Below are 16,119 nucleotides of genomic sequence, written 5' to 3'. Positions count from 1 at the left end.
GAACGAAATCATAAATAAATTGGAGGAACATGGGATGGTTTACCTCCCGGACTTGTGGAGGAGGAAGGAGTTTGTGTCCAAGGGAGAACTAGAGACCATTATTGATCACAAAATAGAAAATTTTGATTACACCAAATTAAAAAGTTTCTGCACAAACAAAACTAATGCAAACAAGATTAGAAAGGAAGTAACAAAATGGGAAAACATTTTTACAGTTAAAGGTTCTAATAAAGGCCTCATCTCCAAAATATACAGAGAATTGACTTTAATTTCAGTCAGTCAATAAGCATTATAAAGCACACACTATGTGCCAGGCACTGTGATGAGACTACAAAGAAAGACAAATAAGCTCTGCTGTCAAGGAACTACAGTTTAGTAGGAGAGACCATGAAAACAAACAAGATATATGCATGGAGAATTGGAGAGAAGGCACAAGCATTAAGAAGGATCAAGAAAGGGTTCTTATGGAAGATGAGATTTTAGCTGTGACTTGAAGGAAGTCAGAAAAGCTGAGAGGTAGCAATGAAGATGTAGAATATTCTAGACCTGGGGGACAGCCAGTTAAAATGCCCAGAGTTTAAAGATGGGTTAACTTGTTCCAGGAAGAGCAATATAAATAGATTGCAGGGTATATGGCAGGGAGTAAGGTAGAAGAAGATTGGAACTGGAAAAGGCCAGGCTGTGAAAGGCCTTGATTGTCAAACAGAGGATTTTATATATGATCTTAAGAGTGAGAGGAAGCCCTTGAAATTGAGTTGGAGGAGGGGATGACAGATCCGATCCTCGTTTTAGGAAGATTAATTTGACAGTGAGTGGAGAATGTAATGTAGTAATGGGAAAGTCATGACGGAAGTGGCTTTTGCAACAGTTCAAGTGTGAGGGGATATGAGTCTGGACCAAGACAATGACAATGTCAGACAAGAGCAGGAGTCACATACAAGAAATGTTACAAAAGCAAAATTAATAGGAGTTAGCATTAGATTGGATGTGGTGGGGTAGGGGAAGGAAATAGAAAAAGGAATCTAGAATGACACTTAGTTTGTGAGCTTGGATAACTGGGAAGAGGGTGGTACCCTGTAGAGTAGTAGGGAGCCTTGAGAAGACAAAGAGTTTGGAATAAAAAATAAAGAGTTCAGTTTAGCATATGTTAAGATTAAGTTATCTATGGGATACCCAGTATGAGGTATCTAATAGACAATTAGAGGTGCAAAGCTGGAGCTTGGTGGAGATGTTAGGATCAGATAAACAAATTTGATAGTCATCATTGCAGAGAAGATCATTGAAACCATGTGAGCTGATGAGAGTATCAAGTAGAAACCTATATAAAGAGTGGAAGGTCCAAAACAGAGCACTGGAGGATGGATACCCATCTTTAGCAGCCATGATATGGATGAAGATTTGGCAAAGGTGAGAGGGAAGCAGTTGTCAGACAGGTAGAACGAGACCCAGAAAAAAAGAGAGAAGAGGGAACTGAGGAGAAGAGTGTGAGTGACAGGGACAAATGACATCAAGAAGTCAGCAAGATTTGAGATTTGGCCATTGAGAGATCATTGATAACTTTGAAGGGAGCAGTTTCTTGAACAATGAACTGAACAACAGAGACTTAAGAGACGACAGAGAGTTAAGAAGTAGAGGCAAATTTCTTGAAAATAAAAACTAACTTTTTTGGGGGGGTTGTATGCCCAATTCTTAGCACACAATAGATTTTTAATAAATGTTTGTAGAAAATTGTTGACTGAATATTCTAAACTAAAATACTACTGGATTAGAATTTTTTAAATTCTGCATAAGAGGGGGATAAGAAAAGTATTAGAAATTTTCACTTTTCCTATATTGAGTAATATGATGTTTTTTGCAAGAGTTAGTCATTAAAACAACAGATTTAAAGTCCAATGGAGGAGTTCATCATTTGCTGAGCCTTTGAAACCTATGAAAGAGTAAACTTCATCAAGGCCTACTGTAACTACCAAGGCCTGACCTCCTCTGATGTGATTGGAAAAGCTTGACAACATAATCCTTGTGTAACTATCAAGGTTTCTGAAAACTGCCAAGGCCTATGGGACTTGGCCTAGCATTTAAGAACAAGTGCCCTAGAATATCTGAAAGGCCCTAAGGGACTGAATGAAAGGAATGGTGAGTTCCCCTCTCCTTGGCTGTCTTTAGTTAATTTTTTTTCAATGAATTAATTTTTATTTTCTCTCTCATTATTTCCTCTCCTTCAATGGAAAAACTAAAACTAAAATAAACCAAGTCCCCTATAACAAATAAGTATACAATAAATAAGCAAAAAAAAAAAAAAAAAAAAAAGGAAAATGACAAATGTTAGAGTGGCTGCTGGAAAATGTCACATTAATCCATTGTTGATGGAGCTGGGAATTAGCTTAGTCGTTCTGCAAAGTAATTTGAAAGCATACCTAAAAAGCTTCCAAACCATGCTTTCCTTCAAGCCAACTAATAGTCTCCTCTTGGGAAAAACTAGTTCAGCAATATGAGGAGTAGTATCATATTGGTAGGTATCCATAACAATATGAAGGAAATTTGGCAAAGGGAGCCCCTGAATGTTAGCACCCAGAGCAAAGCTCAAGTCAGCTTACCCTAGTTTCAGTTCTGGGTCTTGAAGCCATCCTACCATGTGCCACTTACCAAACAGACCAGTCATTCTAGCTAAAGCCATGGAAAGGGGACCTGGGAGAGAAAATCAAAGACAATCATCAATCCTTCCCTCCCTGTAGAAGGGTCACTTGAAACCAAGTCTCAAGCACTTGGGCTTGGGATTTTTAGCTGCTCAGGGAGTAAAAAAGTATTCAATCTTTCATTTCTCTTTCTGGACGTTTGCAATGGCTGGTTAGTGAATATAAAGAAATCCAAGGTAAAAACAATTTCTCTAGTGATCGAAGCAATGGTTTCCTCTCCTTTGGCCTTAGCTCATGACTCCCACTCCTTGTCAGCCTCTGCTTCTTCAATGTTTACAATTCTGGGGCATCATTTCCCACTGGCTGGTTGGGGAATTAGCCTGTGGTTTATTTCCCTACATACTTAATTTCACTTGACTTGAAACTCTGTGCACTGTACTTCAGAGTTCTAAAATTAAGCTGCTTCTAAAATGTTGTAATATAGCAACATTTTAATCAATTTATAGTTGTATCCCTAGGACTTGTATTGATATCCTCAGTGCTTACTGTGGTGCCTCACACATAGTAAATATTAATTTTTATTTATTTATTTATTAAAATATTAATAAAGTAAAAAATTAATAAATGTTGGTTGGTTTGTTGAAGTGAGATTGGCAGACTGCAGGCAAGATAGTGAGTTGACCAATAAGAAATTACAAAAGTGAAGAATACAGAAAAAAATTGGGAAGAATTGTGTGAACAGATGCAGAACAGTGAGTAGAACCAAATGAACTTACATAATGAATACAAAAACACTAGAACAAAACCAAATTCTTTGGACATTACTGATTGTAATGACTTATTCTGGCCCTGGGAAACAGATGAAGGGTTTTGTTTAATCCTAGGACAGAAAGAAGACCAATAGAAGGAGGCAGTCAAGGAGACAGCCTAGGAGGCTCACCATAAAGAAAAGGGCCCTAACAATGAGACACATCAGAATGAGCTGTATCAGGAAGACTAAGTTGTCCAACACTATAGGCCTTCAAGTGGAGATTAAATGAACCCATTCAACCTCCCATTAGGGAGGTTTTAGAGAAGATTCCTATTCAGGGGATATTGTACTGGATGGCCTCAAAATTCCCTTCTAGACCTGACAGTCTATTATTCCATGATGTTACCATGCTACAGAGTATATACACTATGAAAAAAATAGAATGATAGAAGACATAAGCTGAATTTTTCTCAAGTCACCTACAGGCCAAAACCTATTTTTCCATCCACCAAATGGAACAATTCACTCCAGTAAAATGAAACCATTTAAAAAAAAAAAACACCAAAGAAGTGGTTTTATGGTAAAAATTTCAGGCACAAGGGAAAGTGTTATTTGTAGCTAAACATTGCCTTTTCTAAATCATAAAGTCACCAAATCCCAGTTACAAAAACTGAGGCTTAAAGAGAAGAATTAATTAACAAGCATTTATTAAATACCTACTTATGTTCAGAACGTCATGTCTTTTATCCCCGGGAAGTATAAAACCTGAAATTATAACTTCAGGTCAAGCTCCCACCAGTTATGTTTCCCCCATTGTTAAAGGATGGAGACCAACGTTTAGAGTGAGAGGACAGCAAAGACAGAAGAAGAGAAAAGGAGGAGAAAGAGAAACATAGAGAAATGAGAGAGAGAGAGAGAGAGAGAGAGAGAGAGAGAGAGAGAGAGAGAGACGGAGAGAGAGAGAGAGAGACAGAGACAGAGAGGAGGGAGAGACAGAGACAGAGAGAGAGACAGAGAGAGAGAGAGAGAGAGAGAGAGAGAGAGAGAGAGAGAGAGAGAGAGAGAGAGAGAGAGAGAATAAGGGATTGGGAGGAGGAAAAGGAGAAGGAAGAGGAAGAAGAGGAGGAGGAAGAGGAAGAGATGGAGGAGGAGGAGAAGAAGAAGAAGAGGAAGAGGAAGAGAAAAAAGAAGAGGAAGAAGAAGGAGAAGAAAAAGAAGAGGAAGCAGAAAGAAAGAATGAATGAATTATATTTATTAAAATCCTAATACTAACAGTATGAAATATTAGGCTTTTTAAAAATAAAAGAAAGCTAAATCTCCAGGCTCTGCACTCACTGTACTATGCTACCTCCCAGCTGCCCTCTCACTGATCGAATTAATGAATGGGTTGTACTAAATCATCTCTAAAGTCCATTTGAATTTTAAGCTTCAATGAAGGATCTTTGTCCTAAGGCTTCTTGACTATTCTGATTCAGCTGAAATTCTATGTCCTCCAGGATTCCTGTCAAGTCTCCTCAATTGTAAGCATCTTTTCTTCAAAGGCTACCTTGTATTTGCTTTATATGCATTTTGTTTATATTTATTTCTATGTATCTTGTATCCCCCATTGCTCCTTGAAGGCAAAAACATTTCTTTTTGCTTTTTGCTTTGTATTCCTAGCATTTACTCAGTGCTTAGAACACAATAAGTGCTTAATAAATTCTTCTTGATTAATTGAATGAATAAATGAAACATCTAGGCAATGACTTGATCTCAGTGTCTTCATCTTGCTTCTCTGGAAATCTGGCCCAAGCTACCCTTGATTTTGTTTTCCCTTCTTCTCTGCCCAACTCAGATCAACTTGTTCCTTCTTGACAGCTCTGCCAATTTAAACTCAGACTACTGGCCATGTTCATCATCTTCCCTCTCATGTATTGTGAGACTTTCTCCCTTTCTTCCTGGTAGGTTTATACCAAAGCTGTAACTAGACTGGAATTATAGGGACTTCTCCTAAAAGCACCAAAATTTAGAGGGGAGATCATACTTTAGCTCTTCAGAAGTTTAAAAATGATTAGCAAGAATAGTTACCAAGATCAATTCATTAACATGTCTTTAGCATGAATAGATCTTGAACAAGGGCAGTCTTCCTTAGCAGAAGCCTTCTGGTATTTCAGGATCTTCTTCCCCTTCCCAAACTGAAGTGAGAGTATACTTTGTGCTATTTGCCCAGATGTGTTTTGTGAAGCACTGGAAATATAATGTGCTCTATATGGCTCTATTTGGCCCTATCCCCATATTTGCATAGGGCTTCTGGTAAAATCTGCTGAACTGGCTTTAGGCTATATTTACAGCAGTTGAAAATTCCCTGGACTTTAGACACTCTCCAGATGTGATGAGGAGTAAACTGAGGTTCTAAATCGAGATGGGTCAGTTCCTTTTCTCCTTCCCAAAGTAACCACCACGTGGGTCCATCCGTAGCAAATGAATTTGCTACTTAATGCTGTATGGAAACAAAGTTTTTATTGATAGTAAAGGGATAGACAGGCATTTGGCCTTCAGGAAGACCAGACTGCCTGCAAGGGGATGTCAGTTGACAGGCATTGGCTGATATACACCAAATGCAAATATTTCATTTTTCAACCTTCCTTATATACATAACTAGAGTCACCAAAACAATGTTTGCACAGAGATGTTATCAAGAGGTTCTGGAGATATTTGTCAATAATACAAGAATTCTCTGTTTTTGTAAATAAGACAAGAATTCTCTGATGTTATCTCCTTCAGTCTCTCCTCAGAAAGGAATTTCAGATTGTTAGAATGGGGGCTGAAAATCGAAACTAGCCCAAAGGAAGTTGGAGATTAAACAAGAAATATCAAAGGGGGCCACTTCCCCCAACAGATGGACTATTATAATCTTTCATTATTGATCTCTGGTTGGGTTGCCATACGAAGTGCCAATCTCTCCTCTCTCCAGTCCATCCTCACACAACTGAGATAATGTTTGTAAAATGCTTAGCACTGTTCCTGACACACAGTAGGCACTTTTAAATGGTTATTAACTATTAGGTACACACTTCATGGTCCTTTTGAAACTATACCCACCCACAATATATGAACACATTTGATGTCAATTAACCACACCAGGTGTGGTGCTTATGAGACTAAAACTTCACAAAAAATTAATCATTCCCTATTCTTACATGTGCCAATCCTCCTGAACTAGTGAGGGTAAGGGTGAGGAGATAGGGGGAGGGGAGCCATAGATCCTAGAGTCCTATATAGATTTAGAATTTTTGATCTGGAATATGCTCTAAAATTACCACCAAAAAACCCTAGGAAAATCTTTCAAGTCTGTTCTTGAACCCCCGTCCCCATTTTTGGAGCCTCCCAATTTCATTCATAGGATTCAAGTGTTTTTGTCTTTTATGACCAACTGGTTTACTTACACACAATAATATCACTATAAACTGTAGAGAAACCAATGAACGAACTTTAATATATAGAGCTACAATAAAATGGCTTTGTTTGCTGGATTCCAGTACCCCAACATCTATTTTTACTCAGTGGATGGGAGAACATAATAAGGGAAGTGATTAGAAAGCTGGGGAGAGATGGGAGAGATAGGATAAAGAACAAGTCAAGGGAAAATTGGAGCTAATCTCAGAAGAAATGCAATAGCAATGAGAGGATTCTGAAAAGACTTCTTACAGAAGGTAGGATTCAGCTGAATCTTGAAGGAAATCATGGAAGCCAAGAGTCAGAGTTAAGGAGGAAGAGGAAAAAAAAAAGTAGAATATTTCCCAGAAAAGGCTGTCAAATAGATTAGGAAGAAAAGGTCCAAGACTCACAAATCCACAAATGAAATCTCATCCAGCCTCTTCTTTTCCTGCTCAGTTTCATGCCATCTTAAACTCACAGACAGCTTTGGGAGACGGAAGATGTAATTAAACATTTTATTAGCATTAGTAAAAGCATGTATAGAGCACTTTGGTTTACAAAGATCTTTATTTAAAATAAATTTGGGAGTGGACTATGCATAAGTTTTAGATGAGATTACTTACCTAACATGTCCCTTTCAATGCAGAGAATGTATGGTTTTACTAAAAAATACTGTGTCTTATAGACATGGAAACAGGCATTTGGTGACATTGAATGATTTTTTCCAAGAATACATAGCTAGTATCAGTCTGAGGACTTGAACCCAGGATTTCTGATTCCAATACCAGTATCCTTTCCATATCACAAAATTGCATAAAATCAATTACATTTGTTAAGGATGGATTTTTTAAAAATTGATATCAAAAATCACACCCCAATTTGATATGTCCAAATCAATATGGAAAGCAAAACTAGTCACAAATCATTTTACTGAATAGTGGAATGCTCATTCTTATATTTTGTTTTTGAAATTGCAAAAATTATATTAACTAGGAAAAATGAACTCCTATATTATCTTCTGCATGTTACCTTATTCATTACCTTTTGTTTATATCTTTAAAAGTTAGGATATCTAATGAGAAAAGCACAGGACTGGAACCTATGGTTCAATTATAGATTTTAGGATGATAAAGATTTAAATTCTTCCTTTGCTTCCTATATAAATACAGGAAAATCCCTTAACAGTCTTACCAAAAAGACAGGGGCAGAATAGATGGCCTCCCAGATTTCCTCTAGCTCTAGAATATAGTCCCATAGCTAACAGAAAGATCTTAGGGATCAATGCTGTTAAGCAGTAAATGGACATAAATAGAAAATTTGTGGATGACAGTAAACTAGGAGGAAATAGTTGCTTGTATTTTGAATGAAAAGGTCAGGACCCAAAAAGATTTTTAATCCAAGACGATGGAACTTTATAAGGATAAAAGAAAAATTTTACACTTGGGTTCAAAAAATCAATTTTGTAAGGACATGTTGGGGAATTGTGGCTATCTAATACTGAGGGAAAGAGATTGAGAACTGAGAGCACAAAGGACTAAGTGAATTGATTTATTCTTGGTAGGTACATATTTACTCCAAAACTTTAATTTGACACAACTAAGAGGATAAAATAAGGAAGCAAAGGTTGTTCACATTAAGAGTGGCTGGAACTGCTCCCATCCTGCGCACTCACTCATGTGTAATAGCCTTGTGTTGATATCTCAAGCTTTGGGTGCCTCCTGGTGATATATGTGGTACTGGGTCCCAAGAAGTTAATTGACCCGCTAAATGCTCCTTGAAATTCAGTTAGTGTGAATGGGTATGAAGGAGAGTTTCAGAATGACACTACTAGAACTGCAGTGGGGGCCACCCTGTCCAACATTTTCTTTTCCAGAGGAGAAAATAAAAGTCCAGAATTAAAGTATGGACATTCTTCAGCTTTTCATTCTTTCAACTGGTTTGCTGAACTTTGTCCACTCTTGGGCTCATGAGAAGATGAATCCCTGGCCCTTCAGAACAACAACCTGACCTCATTACTCAAGACTCGAAGCTAATGAGAGAAGGGCCCTACTAGGTGTACCCCAGCCCAGAGCTCACCATTTCCCAAGGCACAGCTATGCTTAAGTACTTAAGAATGGTACAATTCCAAGGGAAAGAAGAATATTAAGGATAAAGGAAGTGAAGGCATCCTCAGATTCGTCAAACCCCTGAAATTCCCTCCCTCTCTCTTCATAGAGGATCCACCATACTTTCAATAGGACAAATCCAAGGGCTGGAGAAAAACTTTAAGAATAAAATACAAAACTTGAAGGGAAAGAAAAGGTCGATGGGGATCCAGTAAACAGAAATGTCTTCAGGAAAACAAGGAGGGAGGCCTCCCTTCCCTTTCTTTCCTCCATGCCTTAGAGCTTCTCTCTGAACAACCTGCTGATGGACAGAGGAGAAAAAGCCCCTTTGAGGGCTCCTGAGACTGCTGGTTCCCAAGCCTCTCTGCATTAGGAAGTGGTCCCTACAGATCTATTTTTGTTAACAAGGAGGGACACTCTTACTAAGCCATGGCCACGCCTCCTTCCCCATCCTTGGGCTGAGTCAGCTTGGTAGACAGAAATCTGCCTTGGGAGCCCTGGGAGATAATCTAGTTGTTCCCTTACTTGAAACCTCAATGTCCTTTTAAGTTAAAAAAAAAAAAAAAGTGAGTAGGATATTTCTTGCTTTGAGTTATTCCCCATCGTGGGTAAAGTTCTGTTCATCCTGACTTGGTTACATAAATGACCATATGAGAAGCTACTAACAGATCCCTCAGCAAAATTGAGGTAAAATATATCTACAGGATTCAATTGGTTTAGTAGCTATCAAAAAAGGAAATGATTAGGTATCATTTGTCCTTGATTCTACCCCCTGTAGTTAGACTATCAACTCTATGTTTCTTGCTGGTCGATTTGTCAAATCACCAAATGCCTCTTGGACATCTTGACCTGGTGAGAAGCTCCTTGACAGCAGGGACTGTTAATTCACATCTCCAGCATTTAGCAGAGTGCCTGGCACATAGTAGGAACTCAACAGTTTGTTTGTTGACTGACTGACTGACTGTCTCATGAGCATATCAAACTCATCGAGTCTAGAATGGAGCTCATTATCTTTCCTTCACAACCCTCTGCTCTTCCCAATTTCCCTATTACTGTCAAGACAACCAAGGAGCCTCTTCTCTACTTATGTGAGAAAATTATATAAGGTATCCAATGACAGGAGCCCCAGAGGAGTAGTTTCTGTTTGGGAGTTGCCTCCGATGGTACCCCAAAGTTTGGGAGCATAGAGAATGAGTGCAGTGTAGAAGAAAAAAATTCTGGATTTGGAGGCAGGGCGTGTATTGAAATCCCATCTGTGACATGTGCTACCTGGGTGATCATGGGCAAGCCACAACTTCTTTATGCTTTGGTTTCTTCATCTGTAGAAGGGACACAGTAACACTTGAATTAGAAACTCATTACTATGGAGAAAGACCTTTGTAAATCTCAAAGTACTAGAAAAGGCTGTGTTGTGATCAGCAGGATGATTTTAGAAAGTCTGGAGAGCCTTACATGAACTGATGCTGAGTGAAGTGAATAGAATCAAGTACACAGCAGCAACAGGATTATGTGATGATCAATTCTGACGGACGCGGCTCTTTTCAAAAATGAGATGATTCAGGACAATTCCAATGGACTTGTGATGGAGAGAGCCATCTGCATCCAGAAAAAGAATTGTAAAGACTGAATGTGGATCACAGCATAGTATTTCCATCTCTTTATTGTGGTTTGCTTGCTTTTAGTTTTCTTTCTCATATTTTCCCCTTTTGATCTAATTTTTCTTATGCAGCATGATAGTTGTGGAAATATCTACAGAAAAATTGCACATGTTTAACATAGATTGCTCACTGTCTAGAGGAAGGGGAAGGAAGAAGGGAAGGAGAAAAATTTGGGACATAAGGGTTTGGAAGGGTAAATGTTGAAAACTATCTTTGTGTATATTTTGAAAGTAAAAAGCTATTATTTAAAAAAAATAAAAATAAAAAAACCAAAAGAATATTTTATCCATATTAAAGATTTTTTAAAAAGAAAAAAAGGAAAAGGCTATGTGTGAGGTTCAATTTGTTTTCCCAAAATTTGTGTTTGGAGTAATCAATGAAACTCATCTTATAGTGATAGCTATTAGCAGTGGTAGTAATAGCAGCAGTATACTCTCATATAATAATAATAGAATTTCTTTCCATTCTATGGTTTGAAAAGCACTTTGTATTTTCTCTCAGTTGGTCTTCACAACAACCCTGTTACTCCATTTTATAAACAGGAAACTGAAGTAGACAGGTGTTAACTAGAATGTTTGAAGCTACATTTGAGCACAGATCTTGCTATTCAAAGTCCAGTATCTACTGTGCTACCTAGTTGCCTCAAAATATCCACAAAGAGACAAAAGAAAGAGGAAAAAAATTCCTAAGTATAAAAATAGTTGTTGCAGCTCTATCTGCTTAGTAAAGACCTGGAAACTAAAAGGATTCCATCAATTGAGGAATAACTGAACAAGGAAAATGTTGGATCATAATGTAAAATAAGACATTCATCTTTGAACATGGACAATGTAGGAATTTGTTTTGCTTAACTATATGTATTTGTTACAAGGGCTTGACTTTGTTGTTTGATTTGAAAGGGTGAGAAGTCGGGGATAAGAAGAAGGAAAAAATACATGTTTTGTTAATTTAAAAAAATCTCAAAGGCCTTTGAGGTGATAGCTTATTTCATAGGATTGTAGATTTATAGCTGAGAGAAACTTTAAGAGCCTCTTCATCGGACCCCTTTATCTTACAGATGAAGAAGTTGAAGTCTAGAGGATTAAATGGTTTTCCCAGGGTTACATAAGTAATAGAGACACTGATCAGAGGCAGGATGAAAACCATGTCCTGGGGAGTATCAAAAAAACCTAAAGTGGAGACCAGGCAGAATGGCAAATTATTAAGTACAGTTGAGCTCCTCATTCCCCACCACACCTTTTTCACATAAATCTAGAACACACACCAGATTTAGTCCTCATTGGAAAATCCAATATGAAAATCATAGTGAGTCATTCTTCCAGCCCAAATCAGCATAGAGAGATAGAGCCTCTATAAGAGTAGGACTGAGCCAGGAGCTGTGACTCAGCGAATTCTGGTGCAGGGGCTGAAAGAGGAAGAAGTCTGTCCACAAAAGCATTAGAGGTCCCAGACCCACAGAGAAGGGCTTTGTCTGAAGGCTGCAGGAACAGCACCTCTGTCTCTCACCACCCAATTAAGAATCACAGATCCAGAGCAGGCTGGGGAGGGGGTCTGCACCTAGGAGCAGTAGTCCAAAGGAAGGAGAGTCTCAAGCCCTGGGTTACATACTGAGGAAGGAAGCAGCAGCCTGGGAGTGTCTCTGACCCCAGGAGGGGAGCACAAGCTCAGTTCTAGCCCCCAGTGGAATGAGGAGGGCAGGAGTTCTATACCAAAGAGGAGACTGCAGTCCTGTCACCTTGAACCAGCAGAGCCCAATAGTGGACAGGTCCAAAAGCAGTCCAGTGGAGCTTCAACTCTATAGTGTGTTAGTCACAACCCAAGCCAGGAGCTTGCAGCTCTCAAACTGGATGAGGGATGGGTGGTGAAGGGTGTGGAGTGGGGGAGAGGGGAGAGTGATATCAGTTAGATTTTGCCCTGGATTGAACCTTTGGGGAGCACTAAAAGCTTACAGTTTGAGCAGTCCCTGATAGCTTAGAACAACACAACGTACAATGTTCTAAGAAAACGGCAGGAGGACCCTAGAGGATACAAGTTCAATCCAGACATTCCCTCTAGATATGGGCAAAACTCAGTTTAAATATAAAATCCAAAGTCAGGAAGTAGGCTATAAGAATGAGAAAAAATAAAATAAAATAAATCCCACCATTAAGAGCCGATATGATATTGAAGTCACTCAAAATACAAACCTAGCAGAAGGAAATTATTCCAAAATATCTACAAGTCAAGCCTAAAGAAAAACAGTTTTAGTCCAAGATTAACTAGAATTCCTGAAAGAGATAAGCAAGAATTGTTTAAGTTTTTCAATGAGTTAAAAATTATTTTATAAATTAAATGAGAATCTTAGAGAAAAAAATAAGAAAAGAAATGAAAGCTATGGAGCAAAAAAAAATTGGAAAACAATTAACAGCTTCGCTTAAGAGGTACAATACTAAGTAGAAGCCAATGATTCCGTGATCCAAGAAATAATAAAGCAAATTCAAAAGTCTGAAAAAAAAAGAAAAGAAAATGGAAGTGATAGATCACAAAATAACTGATCTGGAAAACTGATTAAGGGGAAAGGATTTAAGAATCTTTGAACACTTGAAAGTTATGACCAAGAGAAGCTGACTATCAATTTTTGAAAAATCATAAATGGAAACTGTTCACATCCCTTAAAATAAGAAAGCAAAATGGGAAAGGAAAGGATCCATCATTAACCACCTGAAAGAAATTCCGAAATGGAAACTTTCAGGAATATTCTAGTCAAAGTCCAGAGCTTTCACCCTCAACTTCCCGAGTCAGGCTTCTGCCCCGAACCACCAGGCCCTTCATCATCCCTTCACCTTCTTCGTCCCGACTCCAGTCGGCACTGAGGCCGTTCATGCGCCCGCCCGCCCGGACGTGGCAAATGGGCTGAGGGGCGGAGTTTTACTCTAGTCTGAGGGACAGTTACTGGCCCCTATTTAAAAAGCGTGAGAACCACTGGTCTATAGAAATGCGACTATTGTTATTAAAAATCTTCCTTAGTAATGGTAACAGTAACAAGTTATACACAATTATAAATTGTTGTTTATTTCAACAAACATAAAGGAAGTTTCAGTCCTAAAAGGAGACAGAAGACAGGGGCAACCAAGTCTATATATGGTGTGCACTGGAACGTAGTTTTCGGTTCAATCTCCATTATTAACATTTACTCCATCACTTCGGGCTGGAGGGGAAGCAATGGGGTTGCGTGACTTTCCCAAGGCCCCTCGGTCACGGAGACCATGTTGGGCTCCAGGTCCCCCGACTTCAGGGGCAGCGCCGCTGCCCCGCCCCTTTCCTAAGTCCAAACAATCGACGTACAGAAGTCACTCAGGGTGGTTCCGCAGTGTAACTGCTCCGACACGAAAATTTAGCCATCGGGCCTTTGAGGGAGGTGTGGGGCCTTCAGGAATAAAGAGGCCGAGCGCGGCTTATCAAAGCGTGAGTCTAAGGTTGCCAGAGATCGTTCGAGCCCCTCCTTTCACAGACGCGGAGCCTGAGGTCCGCGTGACAAACGGGAGGTCTCTGAGAGCGAGCGTCAGAGAGCATCTGAGCCACGTTCGGAAGCTCCCGGTTCGTTCTGAGGGCGGGGCCACGGAATCCAACCCAAACTGCCCGTTCCCAAAGAGAAACAAAGAACGAACGAGAAAAGCACTTGATAAGAACTTAGGTTTGGGACTTTGGGGATAAAATCACCACGGTGAAGTCCGCACCCGGCGGGGAAAGCGCCGCCGCGGAGGGAGCGGGAGGGAGGGTTCGGGTTCTGAAGGCGATCGCGGGATTCGCGGAGTCCCGGGGAGTGGCAGCCGGCACTGGGTTCATGGAGGGAGGGGGAGCGGAATGAAGGCTCTAACGGATTAATTGAATGACTGAATGGGAAGGCGGCTGTTTCTCCTCTGCGAACGGCCGTCAGGCAGTCTTTCTGTCCCCGGGCAAAAGTGAAATTCAGGTGTCGGCAGAAGCTACTGGAAGAAAGAAACCATCCTGTCCCATTCCTGCTTCCCGATTTCCCTTCACATCCAGTTATAATCCCCCCTCCTCAAGAAGCCTTTCTTCCCCAATAGCCCCCAATGCTAAGGACGTCCTTCTGTGACTATCTCCAAACGAATGCTCCCAGTACCGTGTTTGTACAGTTGTTTGCATGCGGTCTCCCCTCCCCCCACTAGACCGCGATCTCTGAGGATGGGGCTATCTTTTTTTTTCTTTGTATCCCCACAGTGAGTGGCATACAGCAGGCGCTTAATAAATGCTTATAGACTAATTGCTAGAAACACTGGCTTGCCAAACCTTCGGGAGCTTTCTCGTGTTCGACAAATGCCTTCTAAGCTCTCATGGCAATGTGAATTCCTTTAGGTCACCAAGAAACGAAAAGTACCTTAAGGGAGATGGGAACCGAGCCAATGTAATAAACTCGTGAAAAAGAGGGCCGCAGGGGCTGCTGGGAGCTGTAGTTTCCTAGCCACAGCAGCTTCGGGGCCCGGCGGTCCAGGATGCACCCGGGTAACTTTTCACAGCTGCTCCCACAGCTGCCGCCCCTCCCCCGTGCGGCACCGGCTGCAGTGCGCTCCCCTCCAGTTGGGAATGCACTTCCCAGCATCCTCCTGTGCTCACACAGAGCTGTAAAAGTCTAACGCTCTTCTTAGCGTTGGTAACCTCAGACTCCACGGGAGGAGATAAAACCGAGCCGCGCAGGGGCGAGTCTGAAGTGCGGGCGCTGCCCTCCCTGACAGCGAGGCTGAACAGTCTGCGAGCTTTCTACGAACCGCCAGGAGGCGCTCCAAGCTCGCGGTGGCTGCCCAGGCATTCTCACTCTCTCCCTCTGCTTGGGTTCTCTGTTTTCCGCCCAGATTGGAGCTTGGGAGCCACAGTGTAAAGGACAAACGTGAAGCTAAAAATTCTGTGTACTCAGAAATATAAGTGGCCGCAGAGGTGCAGAAAGCCCAAACCAGGAGGGGACAATCCCCGTTCCGCCGCCCACGTGACCTTGATCATCGAGCGCTTCCCGAGGAGAATTCAAAACCTCCAACAGCACCTTTTTTTTTTGCTGAGGCTGATGGGGTTAAGTGACTTGCCCAGGGTCACACTGCCAGGGAGTGTTAGGGTTAACTATAGCACCGACTCCCCAAAGATGGAAGGAGAGAATATGTGTGGGAGCCTGGAACAGGCGCCGTACAAACACTGATCCTCCCCCCTTTCTCTTTTGAGAGAGGAGCCGGGGCTCTGGGAGGACTCTCGGCGCCCAGTCTTCCACACGTGGGATAGGATGTTTCAGACCAACTAGTCGGATCACGTGGTGCGTGACCTTCAGAGGCCGCTCCCACGTGGTCACCTCTGGGTCAAGCTCTCCTCAGTAAGCCCTCATCAAACCCAGGAGTTAGAGACTTAAGGTGGAGGTCCCGTGTGTCCAGCTCCCTCGTTTTCCAGATAAAGACACTGAGCAGCAGAAAAGGTTAATGACGGGTCTGGAGTCACCCGGGTCTAATCCCAGGTCACAGGGCCGTCGGAAGCCATCTTGTCTAATCCCTCACTCGGCACAGGCGTTACCTTTAAGG

General features: G+C 41.0%; 1 long non-coding RNA gene across 1 annotated transcript; it reads right to left on the bottom strand.

Moving 5' to 3' along the window:
* Positions 1-13,602: 13,602 nt before the first annotated feature.
* On the bottom strand, positions 13,603-15,873 carry LOC141553838 (uncharacterized). The gene is made up of 2 exons (XR_012485675.1): positions 14,943-15,873; positions 13,603-14,529 (listed from the first exon to the last, which is right to left on the bottom strand). It is a non-coding gene; the product is annotated as an uncharacterized LOC141553838 (long non-coding RNA).
* Between the last annotated feature and the right edge of the window lie 246 nt (positions 15,874-16,119).

The sequence above is a fragment of the Sminthopsis crassicaudata genome, chromosome 2, assembly GCF_048593235.1.
Source record: "Sminthopsis crassicaudata isolate SCR6 chromosome 2, ASM4859323v1, whole genome shotgun sequence".
Classification (NCBI taxonomy): Eukaryota; Metazoa; Chordata; class Mammalia; order Dasyuromorphia; family Dasyuridae; genus Sminthopsis; species Sminthopsis crassicaudata.
The sequence above is the reverse complement of the archived record's forward strand: the minus strand, read 5'-3'. Positions and strand labels throughout refer to the sequence as shown.